The following is a 16,098-nucleotide window of genomic DNA, read 5'->3' on the forward strand; positions in this document are numbered from 1 at the left end:
AGGTTCACAGCAAAATTGAGAAGTTACAGAGATTTCCCAAATACCCCTTGCCCCATACCTGTATAGCTTCCCCCATTATCATCTCCCACCAATGTGGTACATTTGTTGCAGTTGATGAATCTACTTTGACACATCATAATCACCCAAAGTCCATGTTTACTATAGGGTTCACTCTTGGTGCTATACATTCTATAGGTTTGGGAAGTGTATAATGACACATATCCATCATTATAGTATCATACAGAGTATTTTCAGTGCCTTAAAAAACCTCTGTGCTCTGCCTATTCACGCCCTTCCCCAACCCCAACCTCTCACAACCATTGATCCTTTTACTCTCTCCACAGTTTTGCCTTTTGCAGATGTCATATTGTTGGAATTATAAAATACGTATAGCCTTCTCAGATTGGCTTCTTTCACTTAGTAATATGCACTTAAGATTCCTCCATGTCTTTTCATGGCTTGATAGCTCATTTCCTTTTAGTGCTGAATAATATTTCATTGTCTGTATGTACCACAGTTTATTTATCTGTTCACCTACTAAAGGACATCTTGGTTGCTTCCAAGTTTTGGCAATTATGAATAACGCTGCTAAAAAAGTCCATGTATAGGGGCTTCCCTGGTGGCGCAGTGGTTGAGAGTCCGCCTGCCGATGCAGGGGACACGGGTTCGTGCCCCAGTTCGGGAAGATCCCACATGCCGCGGAGCTGCTGGGCCCGTGAGCCATGGCCACTGAGCCTGCGCGTCCGGAGCCTGTGCTCCGCAACGGGAGAGGGCACAACAGTGAGAGGCCCGTGTACCGCAAAAAAAAAAAAAAAGTCCATGTATAGATTTTTGTGTGGACATGTTTTCAACTCCTTTGGGTAAATATCAAGGCATGTGATTCCTGGACTGTCTGGTAAGAGTAATGTTTAGCTTTGTAAAAAAACACCAAATAGTTTTCCAAAGGGGCTGTACCATTTTGCATTCCCAACAGCAATGAATGAGAGTTCCTGTTATTCCACATCCTCAACAGCATTTGGTGTTATCAGTGTTCTGGATTTTGGCCACTCCAAATAAGTATGTAGTGGTATCTCATTGTTTTAATTTGTATTTCCCTGATGACATATGAGGTGAAGCATTACTCTTATGCTTATTTGCTATCTGTATATCTTCTTTGGTGAGGTGTCTGTTAAGGTCCTTCACCCATTTTTCAATCGAGTTGTTTGTTTTCTTCTTGTTGAGTTTTAAGAGTTGTTTTTTTCTTTCTACTTTGGATAACAGTCCTTTAGCAGATGTGTCTTTTGCAGTATTTTCTCCTAGTCTATGGATTGTCTTCTCATTCTTTTGACAGAGCAGAAGTTTGCAGAGCAGAAGTTTTTCATTTTAATGAAGTCCAGTTTATCAATTATTTATTTCATGGATCATGCCTTTGGTGTTATATCTAAAAAGTCATCCCCATATGCAAGGTCATCTAGGTTTTCTCCTATGTTATCTTCTAGGAGTTTCATAGTTTGCATTTTATATTTAGGTATACGATCCATTTTGGGTAAATTTTTGTGAAGGGTGTAAGGTCTGTGTCTAGATTCCTTTATTTACATGTGGATATCCAGTTGTTATAGCACCATTTGTTGAAAAGAGTATCTTGGCTCCATTGTATTACCTTGCTGCTTTATCAAAAATCAGTTAACCATATTTATGTGATTGTATCCTAAATAAGTTCTTGATGTTAAGTCTTTTTTGAAAAGTTTCACTGATTTTCAGAAGTCTTTAATGTTCTAGGCTACTAAGAAACGTCAATGGGTAGTATAAGTGGAGCCCTAATAACCTGGAAGAGTTTATACACACCGGTAGACCGTTTAATTCAATGTACACTATACCTGCCAACTCAAATTTGGTAGAATTGAGAAAGTACAACTTTCTGTTTTCATTCAATAAATCTTTCTATGGGTTTCTAGTGTTTGAATTGAATGCCAGCCTGCTTAATAATTAACTTGATAATTTAAATTTTTCTGTGATTTGAAGAGGAGAAGAGAGGACATTCAGGACAACTCTGTCATAGACATACATCTCCACCACCCTTACCCCATCAATCTCTATTCCCTCACCCTAGCCTATTTTTCTGCATAGCACTTATTGCCATCTGGCATTATTTTGTATATTTATTTACTGTTTGGTAATTGTCTGCTTAACCCAGTAGAATAAAATCTCCAAGAGGGTAGGGATATTGTCTTGTTCACTCCTATATTCCCAGTATGCAGAAAAATACCTAGCACATTGTGGGTGCTTAATAAATATTTTTTGACTGAATAATGCTATTTAATTAATTTAAAGGGATTATCATATGGAATGTCATAACTACTAGTAAAAATAACATTAAATGTGCCATAATGTATATCTATATAAACTTTACTGCAGGAAAAGGAGAAAAAAGTCAAAAAGAGACAAGAAAGAAGATTTGAAAGACCCCCTAGACCTTTGCTACTCGAGTCTAGGGACCAACCATATTAGCATCACATGGGAGGTTGTTCGAAATGGAGAATCTTAGGTGCCACCCAAAATCTATAGAATCAGGATTAATAGTCTTAATAAGATGCCAGGAGAGTCATATGCACATTAAAGGTTGAGAAGCACTACCCTGGGGACCTATATAGGAAATTTATATTTAGGGAAGACACCAAAACATGTCGTTCCTCACCTGGTACAGGCTTCCAGTAACCATAGCTGAGTGGAAGGTGATTCCTGATGATTCTCTTTCAGAGCCCTCCAGAGTGATTAAATCAGGTTTACCTTCAGCACCTGTCTTACAACAAGGCCTAGAATGATATTGGAAGACTGTCTTACCCATTCCAGAAAGACTCCCTTGCTGCTTAATGATGCCTGAAATTCCTTTAACGGAGGAGAAGAATCTTTCATTTCCCAAACAGAAATAAAAAGCCTAAAGGGAAAATGCCTGGAAAAGGTAAAATATAGACAAAAACTTAAGCATACTAAGGTGAAATCCAAAATCAAGAATGAAAGACTGATATTAGTATCTGTAAGTTTTGCTAGAAAAGGAGTCAAGAGAGGAGGAAGGTATTCAATATTTGTATCTTGTTCACTACAGAGATAACAAGACAGAAACAAGGGAAGGGAATGTAGGAACCAGAAAACAGAAGTTAAGGCGTGAGAATTTTTGTAGAGCAAACACTATCTACTTTGAATTGAAAAAAAAAAATATTGCTTACATAAAGTTATGAATATTTTTTAAATTCTAACTTTATATTGAAGTACTTTACTCCCAGTTTACATAACCCAAGTTTTATCTAATAATCCAAAATAAATTCACAGCACAGTGAACTACAATCTGAGCATCACTGGTTCAATCTGTAGGCAGCACATGCAACAAATGGAAGGGATAGTCCCAGGAGGCCATATTGAAAAGGAGTACCCTAGTGGGTGTGCCATTTGGAAAAATTAGGAAAATGAAGGAGCCCTTTTTCTTGGAATTCAACCTGCTATCAGCTGATAGTCATCTGAAGAGGCACTTTTCTATAAATTACTATAATTTAAAAACCAAATGCTTTGAAACTCCTCTTGCCAGATCAAATCAAACTGACTCTCAGTTGGTGGAAGGCCCAGATGTGAGTTTCGTAACACACATCAATTACTATCTAATCCATCACTTGCACTGGCTGAATGTGCTCAGTGCCATTCCCAGAACTAGTGTCATGGAAACAACAGCATCTAGGTAGGAGTGGAATTTAAAAAATCTCCAGTCAGTGTCTGCAAAGCATTAGTGGAGCATGTGTAAGCACATGCTCAGTTTGGCCTTTTAATCTCAAACAATACCATCTCTTAAGCTATTTAAAGCTCAAGTTGTAAGCAGTAAGAGATGGTGTTACATAAAGAAAATATTGAGAAAAGGCCCTCACTAGGGCCATATCTTTTGTACCTGTGGCCGCCAGCTTCCCTGCACATTTGGCACCACTGAGGCTCCCATGATCCAAGCAGGCATACCAACTCTGTGCCCTGTCCTCACTGGGGGCAGACCCAAGAGCTCCAAGGCGGCCTCAGGACCAGACTCCTGTGGGTGGACCACACAAAGAGGTGGGGATAAAACCAAAGCTGAACCCCAGGGACAGGGGGACTAAGGAAGAAGATTGAAACTCTTTCCATCAGCTGTCCAAGATGCAGATTAAATCCTCATGATCACCTAGGTAGACCCTGCCTCTATGGATTATCTGAGTAGACAATGAGTGTCCACCACAAATGAAAATGGTCTAGCTCGGGCAGCTGTGGACTTTGGGGGCAGCACATGCAGGAATTGGGTGACATCAGAGTCTCAGGGGTCCCCACAGGGCCCACAGCAGGTCCAGAGACCAGCCCAGATGCAGAGGAGGGCCTCCTGGGGAGGCGGAGGTGGGCTGTGGCTCACGGTGTGTGCAAGGACACTTACAGCTGAGACCCGAGGGAAACATAATTATTACTATTAATTGTATTATGTTTTGATTCATTCTGTTATTGGTTCTAGCAATTTGGTTTTTTTGTTTGTTTGTTGTTGTTTTAGTATTTTTTTCTTTTTAGTCTTTTGGGATCCTCGTGTTTTATAACATATTTTTTATTTTTATTTTTTTAAACTTTTTAAAATTTTATTTATTTATTTTTGGCTGTGTTGGGTCTTCGTTGCTGCATATGGGCTTTCTCTGGTTGAAGAGAGCGGGGGGCTACTCTTCAATGAGGTGCAGGAGTTTCTCACTGCAGTGGCTTCTCTTGTTGCAGAGCACGGGCTCTCAGCACTTGGGCTTCAGTAGCTGTGGCTCGCCGAGAACAGGCTCAGTAGTTGTGGCACAAGGGCTTAGTTGCTCCACGGCATGTGAGATCTTCCTGGACCAGGGCTCAAACCTGTGTCCCCTGCATTGGCAGGCAGATTCTTAACCACTGCACCACCAGGGAAGCCCAACTTTTATTTTTTTCATATATTTCTATTTTTGCTTTGCTTTCCTGTTGTTCTGTGCTCTTTTCCCTTATTTGTTTTCCTTCTTCTTTTTCTTTAATACATATTTTATTTTTTTATATTTCCATTTCTACTTTGCCTTTCTGTTCTGTGTTTTTTCCCTTTTTATTTTATTTTATTTTATTATTTTTAAATCATTTTTATTGGTTTGTTGTTTCCTTGCTTTATTCTTCAGTTGGCACACTGCTTTGGTTAAGTTTTTAGGTTTTGTGTTTTTGTTAGTTTGGATCCTAATTGTTTGATTTTGTTTTTGAGTTCTACTATTTGTCTGGCTGTTCTCTTGCTTTTTGTTTTATTTGGTTCTGTTTCTGTTTCTTTTGCATGTGTTTCTCCTTGTTTCTATTTTTGTTTGTTTGATTTTGGTTTTACCATTTCTATGGGGTTTTGTCTTTTTCTTTTCTTTTATATATTTTCTATTTCATTTTTTATATTTCTATTTCTACATTGCATTTCTATTGTTCTGTCTTCTTTCCCCTCCCTCTTTCTTTTTCTTTTTTTTTTAATCATTTTTTTTGGTTTGTTTTGTTTCTTTGCTCATTCTTCAGTTGATACTCTGCTTTGGTTTTGTTTTTTTGGTTTTGTGTTTTTGTCAGTTTTCTTTTTAATTGTTTGATTTCATTCTTGGGTTCTTTTGTTTCCCTGGTTGTTCTCTTGCTTTTTGTTTTATTTGGTTCTGTTTTTGTTTCTTTTGCGTGTGTGTGTTTCCTTGTTTCTGTTTTTGTTTGTTTGATCTTACTTTTTACCATTTGCCTGGAGTTTTGTTAGTCTTCTTTTCTTTTTTAAATCCCCTTTATTGCCAGGATGAATGACTTGCAGGGTCTTGGTTCCTTGACTGGAAGTCAGGCCTCAGGCTCTGGGGTGGGAGCACCGAGTCCAGGATGCTGGACCACAAGAGAATTCCTGGCCCCAGGTAAGATTAATCACTGAGAGTTCTCACAGAGGCCTCTATCTGATTCTGAGACCTGGCTCCACACAACTGCCAGCAGCTCCCAGCGCTGGACACCTCACACCAAACAACAAACAAGAAAGAAACATAAATCCATGCATCAGCACACAGACTACCTAAAGTCATACTAAGCTCACAGACACCCCAAAACACACCACTGACACTGCCATGCTCATCAAATGGAAAAGACTCAGCTCCACCCACCAGAATGCGGGCACCAGTCCCTCCCATCAGGAACTCTACGCAAGCCACTGCACCAACCTCACCACCAGGGGCAGAGAACAGAAACAAGAGGAACTAAAACACTGCAGCCTAGGGAAAGGAGACCTCAATACTGTAAATGAGATAAAATGAGAACACAGAGAAATATCTTGCAGGCAAAGGAGCAAGATAAAAACCCACAGGACCAAATAAATGAAGTGGAAAAAGGCAAACTACCTGAGAAAGAATTCAGAGTAATGATAGTACAGATAATCCAAAATCTCAGAAAGAGCGAAAATAAAAGAAATATTTAACAAGGGCCTAGAAGAACTAAAGAGCAAACAAACAGTAATGAACAACACAATAACTGAAATTAAAAACACTCTAGAAGGAATCAATAGCAGAATAACTGAGGCACAAGAATGGATAAGTGAGCTAGAAGATACAATGGTGGAAATAACTGCCACAAAGCAGAATAAAGAAAAAAGAATGAAAAGAATGGAGGACAGGGACTTCCCTCGTGGCACAGTGGTTAAGAATCCACCTGCCAATGCAGAGGACATGGGTACGATCCCTGGCCTGGGAGGATCCCACATGCCATGGAGCAACTAAGCCCATGTACCACAAGTACTGAGCCTGCGTTTTACAGCCCACAAGCCACAACTACTGAGCCCACACACTGCAACTACTGAAGCCCGATTGCCTAGAGCCTGTGCTCTGAAACAAGAGAAGCCACCACAATGAGAAGCCCAAGCAGCATAATGAAGAGTAGCCCCCACTCGCTACAACTAGAGAAAGCCTGCGTGCAGCAACGAAGACCCAACGCAGCCAAAAATAAAGTTAATAATAAATTTATAAAAAAAAAAAAAAAGAATGGAGGACAGTCTCAGAGACCCCTGGGACAACATTAAGCACACCAACACTCGAATCATAGGTGTCCCAGAAGAAGAAGAAAAAAAGAAAGGGTCTAAAAAAATATTTGAAGAGATTATAGTCGAAGACTTCCCTAAATTGGGAAAGGAAATAGTCCAATCAAGTCCAGGAAGTGCAGAGAGTCCCAAACAGGACAAACCCAAGGAGAAACGTGACGAGACACATATTAATCAAACTAACAAAAATTAAACACACAAAAAAAGTATTAAAAGCAGCAAGGGAAAAGCAACAAACAACATACAAGGGAATCCCCATAAGGTTAACAGCTGATCTTTCAACAGAAACTCTACAGGCCAGAAGGAAGTGGCAAGATATATTTAAAGTGATGAAAGGGAAAAACCTACAACCAAGATTACCCTACGCAGCAAGGATCTCATTCAGATTCAACGGAGAAATCAAAAGCTTTACAGACAAGCAAAAGCTAAGAGAATTCAGCACCACCAAACCAGCTTTACAACAAATGCTAAAGAAACTTCTCTAGACAGGAAACACAAGAGGAGGAAAAGATGTACAAAAACAAACCCAAAACAATTAAGAAAATGGTAATAGGATTATACATATCAATAATTACCTGAAATGTAAATGAATTAAATGCTCCAGCCAAAAGACATAGACTGGCTGAATGGATACAAAAAGAAGACCCGTATACATGCTGTCTACAAGAGACCCACTTCAGACCTAGGGACACATACAGGCTGACAGTGAGGGGATGGAAAAAGATGTTCCATGCAAATGGAAATCAAAATAAATCTGGAGTAGCAATTCTTATATCAGACAAAATAGACTTTAAAATAAAGAGTATTATAAGAGGCAAGGAAGGACACTACATAATGATCAAGGGATCAATCCAAGAACAATATGTAGCAACTGTAAATATCTAGGCATCCAACATGGGAGCATCCTCAATACATAAGGCAAATGCTAACAGCCATAAAAGGGGAAACTGACAATAACACAATAATAGTAGAGGACTTTAACACCCCACTTTCACCAATGGACAGATCACCCAAAATGAAAATAAATAAGAAAACACAAGCTTTAAAGGACACATTAGACCAGATAGACTTAATTATATTTATAGAACATTTCATCCAAAAACAACAGAACACACTTTATTCTCAAGTACACATGGAACATTCTCCAGGATAGATCACATCTTGGGTTACAAATTAAGCCTTGGTAAATTTAAGAAAATTGAAATCTCATCAAGCATCTTTTCCGACCACAATGCTGTAACACTAGATATCAAATTACAGGAAAAACACTGTAAAAAATACAAACACATGGAGACTAAACAATACACTACTAAACAACCAAGATATCACTGAAGAAACTGAAGAGGAAATAAAAAATACCTAGAAACAAGTGACAATGAAAATATAACAACCCGAAACCTATGGAATGCAGCAAAAGCAGTTCTAAGAGGGAAGTTTATAGCAATACAATCCTACCTCAAGAAACAAGAAAAGTCTCAAATAAACAACCTAACCTTACACCTAAAGCAATTAGAGAAAGAATAAAAAACAAAAAACAAAGAAACAAAGTTAGCAGAAGAAAAGAAATCATAATGATCAGAGCAGAAATAAATGAAATAGAAAAGAAGGAAACAATAGCAATCTTCCAAAAAAAAAGCTTGTTCTTTGAGAAGATAAACAAAACTGATAAACCATTAGCCAGACTCATCAGGACAAAAAGGGAGAAGACTCAAATCAACAGAATTAGAAATGAAAAAGGAGAAGCAACAACTGACACTGCAGAAATACTAAGGACCATGAAAGACTACTACAAGCAACTATATGCCAATAAAATGGACAACCTGGAAGAAATGGACATTCTTAAAAAAGCACAACCTTCCAAGACTGAACCAGGAAGAAATAGAAAATATAAACAGACCAATCACAAGTAATGAAATTGAAACTATGATTTAAAATCTTCCAACAAACAAAAGCCCAGGACCAGAGGGCTTCACAGGCGAATTCTATCAAACATTTAGAGAAGAGCTAACACAAATCCTTCTAAAACTCTTCCAAAATATAGCAGAGGGAGGAACACTCCCAAACTCATTCTACGAGACCACCATCACCCTGATACCAAAACCAGACAAAGATGTCACAAAAAAAGAAAATTAAAGGCCAATATCACAGATAAACATAGATTCAAAAATCCTCAAAAAACTACTAGCAAACAGAATCCAACAGCACATTAAAAGGATCATACACCATGATCAAATGGGGTTTACCCCAGGAATGCAAGGATTCTTCAGTAGATGCCAATCAATCAATGTGATATACGATATTAACCAAATTGAAGGATAAAAACAATATGATCATCTCAATAGATGCAGAAAAAGCTTTTGACAAAATTCAACACCCGCTTATGGTAAAAACTCTCCATAAAGTGGGCATACAGGGAACCTACCTTATCATAATAAAAGCCATACATGACAAACCCACAGCGAACATCATTCTCAATGGTGAAAAACTGAAACCACTTCCTCCAAGATCAGTAATAAGACAAGGTTGTCCACTCTCACCACTATTATTCAACATAGTTTTGGAAGTTTTAGCCATGGCAATCAGAGAAGAAAAAGAAATAAAAGGAATCGAAACTGGATAAGAAGTAAAACTGTCACTGTTTGCAGATGACATGATACTATACATAGAAAGTCCTAAACATGCCACCAGAGAACTACTAGAGATAATCAATGAATTTGGTAAAGTAGCAGGATACAAAATTAACTCACAGAAATCTCTTGCATTCCTATACGCTAACAATGAAAAATCAGAAAGAGAAATTAAGGAAGCATTCCCATTTACCACTGCAACAAAAAGAACAAAATATCTAGGAATAAGCCCACCTAAGGAGGCAAAAGACCTGCACACAGAAAACTATAAAACACTGATGAAAGAAATCAAAGATGATACAAACAGATGGAGAGATATACCATGTTCTTGGGTTGGAAGAATCAACATTGTGAAAATGACTCTACTACCCAAAGCAATCTACACATTCAATGCAATCCCTATCAAATTACCAATAGCATTTTTCACAGAACTAGAAAAAGAAATTTTACAATTTGTATGGAATCACAAAAAACCCCAAACAGGCAAAGCAATCTTGAGAAAGAAAAACGGAGGTGGAGGAATCAGGCTCCCTGACTTCAGCCAATACTACAAAGCTACAGTAATTAAGACAATATGGGACTGGCACAAAAACAGAAATATAGATCAATGGAACAGGACAGAAAGCCCAGAGATAAACCCATGCACATATGGTCACCTTATCTTTGACAAAGGAAGCAAACATATACAGGGGAGGAAACACAGCCTCTTCAATAAGTAGAGCTTGGAAAACTGGACAACTACATGTAAAAGAATGCAATTAGAACACTCCCTAACACCATACATAAAAATAAACTCAAAATGGATTAAAGACCTAAATGTAAGGCCAGTCACTATAAAACTCTTAGAGGAAAACATAGGCAGAACACTCTATGACATAAATCACAGCAAGATCCTTTTTGACCCACCTCCTAGAGAAATGGAAATAAAAACAAAAATAAACAAATTGGACCTAAAGATACTTAAAAGCTTTTGCACAGGAAAGGAAACTATAAACAAGATGAAAAAACAACCCTCAGAATGGGAGCAAATACTTGCACACAAAGCAACTGACAAAGGATTAATCTCCAAAATATACAAGAAGCTCATGCAGCTCAATACCAAAAAAACAAACAACCCAATCCAAAAATAGGCAGAAGACCTAAATAGACTATTCTCCCAAGAAGACACACAGATGGCCAAGAGACACATGAAAAGATGCTCAACATCACGAAGCATTAGAGAAATGCAAATCAAAACTACCATGAGGTATCACCTCATACCAGTCAGAATGGCCATCATCAAAAAATCTAGAAACAATAAATACTGGAGAAGGTGTGGAGAAAAGGGAACCCTCTTGCGGTGGGAATGTAAATTGATACAGCTACTATGGAGTACAGTATGCAGGTTCCTTAAAAAACTAGAAGTAGAACAACCATATGATCCACCAATCCCACCACTGGGCATATACCCTGAGAAAACCATAATTCAAAAAGATACATGTACCACAATGTTCACTGCAGCACTATTTACAATAACCAAGACATGGAAGCAACCTAAATGTTCATCGACAGATGAATGGATAAAGATGATGTGATTCATGTATACAATGGAATATTACTCAGCCATAAAAAGGAACAAAATTGAGTTATTTGCAATGAGGTGGATGGACCTAGAGTCTCTCATACTGAGTGAAGTAATTCAGAAAGAGAAAAACAAATACCCTATGCTATGCATATACATGGAATCTAAAAACCCATACTGATGAACATAGTGGCAGGGCAGGAATAAAGACACAGATGTAGAGAACGGACTTGAGGACACAGTGGGGGACGGGGAAGCTGGGACAAAGTGAGAGTAGCACTGACATATATACAATACCAACTGTAAAATGGATGTCTAGTGGGAAGCTGCTGCATAGCACAGGGAGATCAGCTCTATGCTTTATGATGACCTAGAGGGGTGGATAGGGAGGGTGGGAGGGAGGTTCAAGAGGGAGGGTATATCAGTATATATGTATACATATAGCTGATTCACTTTATGGTACAGCAGAAACTAACACAACATTGTAAAGCAATTACATTCCAATAAAGATATATAAAAAAAGAAAATATCAATTTCTATAATAGCAATTTAATAATAGCTCAGCTCCTTGGATACTTTCTCTGGTAAAAGCCAAAATTTTCTAGGCAATGATACCGTCACTAACATGACCGTTAATCTCAGTGATGAACTCATGGGTTCCCTTCCACATGAGAAGTGCTGATTTATTTGTATCCTTCACATCACCATAGGGTGCTTTCAACAGAAAATAATATTGCAAGTCTACACAAAATGAAAAAGCTGACATAAACATGAAATAGTATATAGGCCATTGGAACAACCAAACTATCCTCACAGCTGAGTCTCTAGTCCCACACAGCCTGGTGGGGCTGTGTCAGCTATAACTTCACTTTCTGCTTGAACTGGCTAATTTAACCAGCAACAATTATCCTAATGAGAGATCACTATCACTAAAATTTATTTCGTGCTTAGGATGTGCCAGGTACTGCTCTGTATATTTTACATGTATTAATCCACTTCTTCCTCATAAAAATCACAAGTGGTAAGTACTGTTATTTTTCCCATTTTGCAAATGAGGAAACTGAGGCCAGAGTGCTTAAGGAACTTATGCAAGGTGATCCAACTAACTGTACTGGATGCTTGACAGAGTACAGGTCCCATTCTTCCTTGCTGCTTTTCCTACAGCGCCATATATTATGACTGACTGCCCCCCACCCCCACCCCACAGTAGTCTCCCTGACCAGTTACAGTGTTATCAAGAAGAGAGCCAGACCAAAAAAAAAAAAATCGTACATGGGGCTTCCCTGGTGGCGCAGTGGTTGAGAGTCCGCCTGCCGATGCAGGGGACACGGGTTCGTGCCCCGGTCCGGGAAGATCCCACATGCCGCAGAGCGGCTGGGCATTGAACCATGGCCGCTGAGCCTGCGCATCCAGAGCCTGTGCTCTGCAACGGGAGAGGCCACAGCAGTGAGAGGCCCGCGTACCACCAAAAACAAAAAAACAAAAAAACAACAAAACAAACAAACAAAAAAAAATCGTACAGACAGAAAGTAGAATGGTAGTTCCCAGGGGCTGGAGTGGGGAAGGAATAAGGAGTTATTGTTTAATGGGTATGGAGTTTCAGTTTTAGAAGATGAAAAGAGCCTTGGAGATGGATGGTGGTGATGGTTGTGCAACATTATGAATGTATTCAATACCAATGAACTGAACACTTAAAAATGGTTAAGATGGTAAATTCTACATTTTGTACATTTTACCACAATAAAAAAAATGGGGGGAAACTGACGAAGAAGAGAGCCATATGAATAGAGGAGATGCAGAGGTACCACTAGGGAGTCTTTCTTGTACCAATCAGTTTAGCTATTTAAAAGAGCATCCATGGACTTGGCTTTGTACATGCCCAGATCTGTGGCTTTGGAAATACAAAGCCTACTACCTCCTGGAATACTCTGTTTGTCAGGATTGCTCAAGAGGTACAACCACATGGAAATCACCTCAGCAAGACCATCTGATCCACCAGGAGTGTGCTTTTCTTGTCTACCCACACTGAGCATCAGGATCTTAACTGTACCACTTAGGAGAGATGCATCAGGCTAAAGATTTCATGGAAACTACAAATGATTAACTACTAGATTCCTTTCTGTGGAACAAGAACTATAGGCAGTGTTCTATACATTTAACCTAAGCAAAAATCCTACAAAAGAAACCATAATGTGCATCTGACCCAGAACTACCTAACATAGTATACAACCAGTCCTACTCATTCTACAAATATTTTTCCTTTACGTCAACTCCACTCATTAACAAATTGGTCAAGAGGCATGTACCTACCTGCACACCAAGAAGCACCAAGACCCGGACTCCCTCATGGACCGCGTCATTGGTGTTGTGGAGAAGGACAAATGACATCCTCCTGCACTGGGCTCCTGTAGAGAGGCTGGAGATTCCACTCAAATCCTCTTCTCCAAGAAGGACACCAGTGGGGATGACTCCTGCACTTCTGAGGAGGAACGGAACTTTGACCCCGGCTATGAACCCCACAGAGGGCAGTCATCAGCACAGGGCAGTCATCAGCACAGGTCAGCCGCAGCCCGGCCACTCAGAGCCACGAGAAGAGCAGAGCCCAGCTCCCACAGGGGCGCCCTGGTCTTCTTAGTGAGTAAGTCTGGGGGAGCTCAAGGCCATCCACCATTCAAAGTCTGGCCTCAGCTGGGCCTGCCTGGTCCTGGTCACGCAGGCCACAGGCTCCCCGCCTGCCCTGCATGTCCACCGTGGGGCACCAGCGCCCTGCTCTGTGTGTTCAGCCGTCACCTGCTGTTGGCCAGCTCCCAACAGAACCGCCACCTCTACCTCGTCTCCCCCTACGCCTCCCCGGCCCTCTCCAACTCCTTCCACCACCTCCAGCTCTTTGACGAGGACCGTTCCCACGTGGTGTCTCGCTTCCTCCAGGATTCCTACTGCACCACCTTCAGCAGCTTCTCCCGCGTGACCAACTTCTTCAGGGGAGACCTGCAGCCACACCTGGACGGGGCCTCCAGCGACCCTCTTCCGGCCTCTGAATACGCGCCCCACCTGGGTTGCAAGTCACTTCCGGTGTGGAGCTGGGGCCGCGGCCGCTGTGGAGCGCACGCCTCGGGTCACAGAGGAGGAGTGGGCCCACCGCGTATGCCCCGAGGGCCTCCTGCAGCAGGTCCCTGAGCTGAGACCCTGGCTCTTCTCAGGAGTGAGGAGCCGAGTACGCCCTCGGGGAGGGCTGGGCAGGGCCGGCGGGCGGCGTCGGGGGCGGGGGGGGGTCCCGGGGGGGTCCCCCCGGGTCTGAGCCCCAGCCTACCGCGCCAGGCTTGGCAGTCCCTCCTACGGTACCTCAGCTGGGAGGGCTCTGCCAAGGAGCGCAAGGCCCACTTGCGCAAGAAAACCGACAAGGATTTCCACCTGAAGCTGCCGAGGAACTCTGTGAGGCCCGGGCAGGGGCGGAGGAACTCACTGCCGCATGGATACCGCAGCCTCATAGCCGGAGACGAGAGCGAGAGCCGCTCTCATAGAACCAACAAATTCTTCAAGGGTCGCGAGAACCCAGGGCTGGGCCTGCTGAACGACATCCTCCTCCCCGACTGCCTGTACCATGACAAGCTCGGCTACGACCAGGGCAGGAGTGACCTTCTCTTCACGATCCGCTACGGCTCTCAGGACGGGGTGGATGCCTTCCGCCGTTTTTGTGGCGTCACGGACCTCGTGCATTACTCTGAGGAGATAATGAAGCGGCAACTCCTCCTACTCCTTAAGGTGCTGGATCCGCCGCTCGGAGACTTCCCGGACTCCCCGACTCCGGCTCTCTCTGCTTCTGCTTCCGGTGGCTGCTCCTCTGGGTCAAGAGGGAATGCCCCTTCCCGGAAGTCCTTCGGCCGTGGGAGGCGCTGTGGACAGGGCGCCCTGGCCCCAGTGTGCACCTGCTGGTGGCCTGCGCCGTCCTGGATGTGGAGCGGGACACCTCATGCCTTCCGGCTTCGGCTCCAGCGAGATCCTCAAGCACACGGACTAGCTGACCACGAAGTTGAGCTTGGAGGACGTGCCGACACTGGCCGAGGCGCTCTACCCGCCGCCGACAACCTGCCCGGTGAGTCCCTGACCCCTCACGATAGCCCCCAGGCCCCATCAAACCTCTGACTTTTCGCTCCCTGACCCCCAACCCTCGGTAAGCTGCCCCACCACGTGCAGGAGGCCCTAGGTCTGGGCCGTCCTCAGAGCTCCACAGGCTCTCGCTCCAGACTCCCCACTGCCGCTGTCCTACCCATGCCCCACCAGCTCTGCCGCCCCCCCGCCTGGCGCACAGGCGGACCGAACGGCAGCCCGGAGATCCTGCCGGAGGAGGGGGAGGAAGGTGCGAACTCCTAACCCTCCTGGGCCTGCTGAGCCATCATGTTGGCTTGGGCCTGGATGGGGAGGCGTGGTGGCTGCTAGTCCCCTCATCAGGGTTGACGTCTGGCCACGTGACCCTGATCCGGTCAATAAGGTTTAAGAGGAGGCCGGGGGTGAGTGGTGGGGGTCGTGGAGACAGGGCTCCCGTACCTGCCTGAGTCTGGGGCTTTGGGAGGAGTAAGGATGGGGGTGTTAAGGTGCGACTGCCACTTAGTAGATGTGCGGGAACACATCCCGGACATAACCGAGACGGAAGGGCCTGCAGAGCTGCTCACTCTTGGGACCCTGGCCACCAGATTGTTCTGTGAGAAAGAAAAACTCACGTTTAACGCCCACCCCTCCCCCGCCCCAGAAAAAGAAAATTGGTGAAGACTTAGCCAAGCAGGGCCGAGAGAAATGTCTCTGCTCTAAAGTTCCTGTCCAGGTCTCTCCTTACACTGTCCATCATACTCTGTGGGCTCCACACT

At 42.6% G+C, this 16,098-nt stretch overlaps 1 pseudogene across 1 annotated transcript; it reads left to right on the forward strand.

Annotated features, from left to right (window-relative positions):
• Positions 1 to 5,773: 5,773 nt before the first annotated feature.
• Positions 5,774 to 15,607, forward strand: LOC307057510 (TBC1 domain family member 17-like; annotated as a pseudogene). The gene is made up of 4 exons: positions 5,774 to 5,882; positions 13,533 to 14,438; positions 14,477 to 15,329; positions 15,413 to 15,607. The product of its transcript is annotated as a TBC1 domain family member 17-like (transcript).
• The last annotated feature ends 491 nt before the right edge of the window (positions 15,608 to 16,098 follow it).

This window comes from Hyperoodon ampullatus, assembly GCF_949752795.1.
Source record: "Hyperoodon ampullatus genome assembly, chromosome: 8".
NCBI classification, from domain to species: Eukaryota; Metazoa; Chordata; class Mammalia; order Artiodactyla; family Ziphiidae; genus Hyperoodon; species Hyperoodon ampullatus.